At 41.5% G+C, this 5,334-nt stretch overlaps 1 pseudogene; it reads left to right on the top strand.

Moving 5' to 3' along the window:
• The first annotated feature begins 4,813 nt into the window (after positions 1–4,813).
• The window catches only part of LOC102871044, a 39,999-nt pseudogene continuing 39,478 nt past the window's right edge, over positions 4,814–5,334 (top strand).

The following is a 5,334-nucleotide window of genomic DNA, read 5'->3' as shown; positions in this document are numbered from 1 at the left end:
AAGAAGCCAAAACAAAGGGAATAAATCGGGAAACTAAGTAGCTGAACAGAATATCAAAGGGCATCTTAGGATGACAAACAATGTACTATAATGAAGTGTGTGCAAAGAGCTGGAGTCAGAAAATCAAAAGACACAAACTCCCTAAGTATTTCTTAAGGTGAAGGAACTGAAAAACAAATTCAAACACCTGAGTGGCAATATTTAGGGAAGCTATGGGTGACCCAACAGAGTGTGGAAACTACAAAACGGTATCATTGATTTCACATGCAAGCAAGATTCTACTGAAGATTATCCAAAAAGGAGTGGAACAGCAAGCACATCAGCAGAGAACTACCAGAAGTCCAGGCTGGGTTTAGAAGGAGTCGTGCTAGGGATATTGTAGCTGATGTTAGATGTATCTTAGCTGAAAGCTAAGAATGTATATCTATATTTCATTGATTATGGACCAGGAGGCAGTTGTCAGAACAGAGCAAAGAAACATTGCCTGGTTCAAAATTGGGACGGGTACGCCAGTGCTGTATCCTGTCTCCATACATCTTCAATCTTTACACAGAACAGGTTATCTTGGAGGCTCGACTCTATGAGGAGAAATGTGGCATCAGGATTGGTGGAAGATCTATTAACAATCTGCATTATTCAGATGACACAACCCTGCGTGCTGAAACTAAGGAAGACCTCATGCACTTGCTGCAGAGGGTCAAGGACTGCAGCCTCCAATATGGATTGAGGCTCAATGTCAAGAAGACTAAGATTCTCACCACTAGACCAATTGGCAGCATCAGGATGGATGGCGAAGAGGTTGGGATTGTTCAACATCGATCACACTGCTTTACTGTGTTCAAAATCCAGTGCAATACCTCATGTTGTTGTTGTTGTTATGTGCTGTCGAGTCACCTGTGACTCAAAGCAACCATATGTACAACAGCCCTAAACTCTGCCCTATCCTGTGCCAACCTCACCATCTCTGACACAACTACCCCCATTACCCAAGCCACTGAATCAATCCATCTCATAGAGAATCTTCCTTTCCTGCACTGTACCTCCACCCTCCCAAGCATGATGTCCTTCTCCAAGAATTGGTCCCTTCTTGCAACATGTTTAAAGTATGTCAAATGAAGCTTCAGGATCCTTACCTCCAAGGAGCAACCTGGCTTCATCCTCTCCAGGACGAATCTGTTTGTTTACTTAGCAGTCCGTGGTATATTCAATAATCTTCTCCAACATCATAGTTTAATGGCATGAATTCTCCTTCTGTCATCCCTAATCATTGTCCAGTTCTCTGATGCATAGCAAGTGATTGCAAAACCAGGCATGTATAAGGTGCACCTTAGTCTCCAGACAAACATCTTTGCACTTCAACACTTTAGAGAGATCTCTAACCACAGACTTTCCCATCACAACACACCTATTAATTTCCTGGCTATTGGAACCAAGAGTGTTGTCTGTGGAGCCAAGCAAACCAAAACTGTGAACATTCTCACAATCTCTTCACTATCCATTATGATGCTGCTAATTGGCCCAGTGGTGAGAATCTTTGTTTTCTTTATATTGAGTCTCAATCCGTACTGAAGACTGCAGTCCCTGACCTTTGACAGCAAATGCTTCAGGTCCTCCTCACTTTCAGCGAGGAGGGTTGTATCATCTGCATAACGCAGACCTTTGATGTTTCTTCCTCCAATCCTGATGCCACATTTCTCCTCATAGAGCCCAGCCTCCCAGATGACCTGTTCTGTGTAAAGATTGAAGAGGTATGGAGACAGGATATAGCACTGGCGTACCCTTCCCAATTCTGAACCATGCAATGTTTCCTTGCTCTGTTCTGACAACCGCCTCCTTGTCTAAGTATAAGTTTTGCATCAGCTCGATCAAGTTTTCTGGGATTCCCATTCTTCTCAGAGTTAGCCACAGTTTGTTATGATCCACACAGTCAAATGCCTTTGTATAATCAATGAAACAATGAAATATGGGGCCTTCAAAAACCCTGTGTACAATAGAAAACACTTAAACTAGCAGATTGGGCAACAGATGTGGAACTTTAAAGTATGGGAATACTAAGGTGGAGGAAGAGTTGTAAGCAGACACTAGTGGTTGGAACATGGATTGTGAGAACTATGTAAGTAGGAAAATTAGGAATTGTTAAGGAAGAAATGGAACGTGTAAAAATCTACATACTAGATATTGAAGAAATGAGATGGACTGTCATGGGACATTTTTAATCAGATGATCATATGATCTACTATGCTGGAGATGGAAAGGTGAGGAAAAATGGGGTTGCTTTCATAGCTAAAAAAGGAATTTCTAGATCTGTCTTGAAATACAATATTGTGAGTGACAGGATGATATCCATACATATAAAAGGAAGTCTAGTGAGTACCACTATCATTCAAGTATATGTGCCAACAATCAGAGGAAAAGAAGAGAAAATGGATTATTTCTACCAACTTTTGCAGTCAGAGATTGATCAAACATGCAACCAAGATGCATTAATAGTAATGGGTGACTGGAATGAAAAAGTTGGGAACAGAGAAGAAGGGTCAGTAGTTGGAAAACATGGACTTGGTGAAAGAAATGAAGCTGGAGATAGGATGGTAGAATTTTTGCACAATCAACAATTTATACGTTGCAAATACATTTTATAAGAAACATAAACGCAGGCTATACACATGGATCTCACCTGATAGTATGCATAGGAATCAGATAGATTACATCTGTGGACAGAACCGCTGGAGAAGTTAAATATCAGAAATATCTCACAGATCATGCAAAACCACTTTGGGGAAGTAAAACGTTTATAATTTAAGTTAGTCGCCTGATCCAGGCTCTAGTCTTTGCAATTATGTGCTATGCATCAGAGAGTTGGACATTGACTAGGGATGACAGAAAGAGAATTGATGCCTTTGGACTGTGGTGCTGGAGAAGAGTTTTGAATATACCATGGACTGCTAGGAGAACAAACAGGTGTGTCCTTGAGAGGGTGAAGCCATAATGATCCCTGGAGTCAAGGATTCTGAAGTCAAGTATTTGTCTGACATATTTTGGGCATGTTGCAAGGAGGTACTGGTCTTTGGAGAGGGACATCATTTTTGGAGAGTGGAGGGACAGCACAGGAGAGGAAGACCCTCGATGAGATGGATTGATTCTGTGATTGGGCTGGTGGGAATGAGAGTGTTGGAGACGGTGAGGTTGGCACAGGATAGAGCAGCAATTAGGGCTCTTGTACATAGGGTCGCTTGTGGCTTGTAACATAGGGTTACAAGCGACTCGATGGCCCATAACAACAATAACAACAGTAGAATATAGTCAGGACTCACTTCAATTTGGTGGTTTATCTACAAATAAGAATTCGGGAAATAAAGCTAAACTAAATAATAGTAAGTACAAAACACAAAGGGTATTTAGAGAAAATTATGAAGGTGTATCAGAAAAGAGAAAATGACAAACATGACCTTCTGGAATCAGAGAATCACTCTTTAGTTGAACAGTATGAGAACATCAGAACATGTATTTTTCAAATACACATGAGATGTAAAATCTCCATACTTTAATTGCATCATCTCCAGAGTTAAAAATTGCAGCTAAATGGAAGGGCTATTATGGCAAAGCTAACAAGAAAAACATTCAGATCAGACACTATCTTCCAGAACCTGAAACTGTCCTGATACAAAGGAAGAATAGTAATAACATTATCGTCAACTCTATTGGTATTCCTTAGAACAATTTCAGTTTGGGGAAGATCACAGTTAGACTTCTGATGCTCCACAAAGTCACAACACATATGCTTGCGAATCTTATCCTGGAGTTGAAAACAAAAATGAAAATTGTGCGAACATTGACTTAAATCATCTTCATCTAAAGTTGTTGTTGTTGTTGTTATATGCTGTCGAGTCTCTTGCAACTCATAGCGACCCTATGCACACTAGCCCTAAACTTTGCTCTGTCCTGTGCCAATCACACTGTCTCTGACACTCCCATTCTGATTACCCCAGTCACTGAATCAATCCACCTTATAGAGGGCCTTCCTATCCTGTGCTGTCCCTACACCCGCCCGAACATGATGTCCTTCTCCAAGGACTGGTCTCTCCTTACAACATGTCCAAAGTATGTTAGACAGAGCTTCAGAATCCTTGCCTCCAAGGAGCAGCCCAGTTTAAACCTTTCCAGGATGAATCTGTTTTCCTAGCAGTCCATGGTACCCTCAATACTCTTCTCCAGCACCACAGCTCAAAGGCATTAATTCTTCTTCTATCCTCCTTGGTCATTGTCCAACTCTCTGATGCATAACAAGTGATTGTTGTTGTTGTTATGTGCCTTTGAGTCACTTGGGACTCATAGAGACCCTATGTACAACAACCCTAAACCCTGCTCTATCTTGTGCCAATTACACAGTTTCCGGTTATCCCAGGCACTGCTTCCAAGTCTGTTTAATTCAGGAGATACATAAAAGTCAAAAGGCTGCCAATAGCCTTTTTAAATATGAGTCCAAATTTAATCCGCTCACACCTTAATGCGAGTAATAGCCAAACTCTAGCCTCAACCCCAAACCAGAAAATACACCTTTGCAGAATCCAGCCATTCTGCTCATCTTTCCAGCCTGGAGAAAGCTCAATAGTCACTCAGAAGAATGGGCAGTCTCCTCCTGTTCTGAGAATCTAAACAACTCTGGGTAAGTTCTGACTCAATGATAAACAACACAAAATATCCTTAATCCACGTAAGGAGAAAGGATTTGAGTGGAGACCACGCCCAATTCCTAACCTATATAAACTCGTGAAAGCTCAGTAGTGCTTCATTCCCCACACAGACACGTGTGAAGCATGCCACTCAAGACCATGGAGACTCACTGCTATTTCCCCCAGTACAAGACCATGAACAGACATCCTGCCGCAGCCTGGTTTAAGCCGCAGCAAAATCTGCACCTTCAGCCTCCAAAACTCAGTGTGGTAAGTCATTTTGTGCAATTTTGAGTTTCCTACACTTTCCACAAAACCAGACTCCAAAAGACAGATGGAAGTGGGGAAACTGAAAAGAAACAGAATAATTAATGTTAGAGATGGTACAGGTGTATTGACTCTGAGACCATTGTTCATCTCCCTTCAGTTGGAGAGATTTTTATTCCTAATGTTGTTGATGTTGAGTACTAACCCATAGTGGACCCTCCTGTAGGCTTTTGGCGGCAGTTAATTGAACGGGAGGAAATTGTCCATCCTTCTCCTGTGAAGGAGCGGGTGGCCTCAAACCTCTTGCCTCTAGGATTGCAGTGCAACTTCTCGGCACAAGACCACCAGTGCTGCCTTTTATTCCTCAGGACCCTAAAAAAAAAATTAAATATATAAAT

Source organism: Elephantulus edwardii, unplaced genomic scaffold, assembly GCF_000299155.1.
Source record: "Elephantulus edwardii isolate Elephantulus edwardi_28Jun2011 unplaced genomic scaffold, EleEdw1.0 scaffold00251, whole genome shotgun sequence".
NCBI classification, from domain to species: Eukaryota; Metazoa; Chordata; class Mammalia; order Macroscelidea; family Macroscelididae; genus Elephantulus; species Elephantulus edwardii.
The sequence above is the reverse complement of the archived record's forward strand: the minus strand, read 5'-3'. Positions and strand labels throughout refer to the sequence as shown.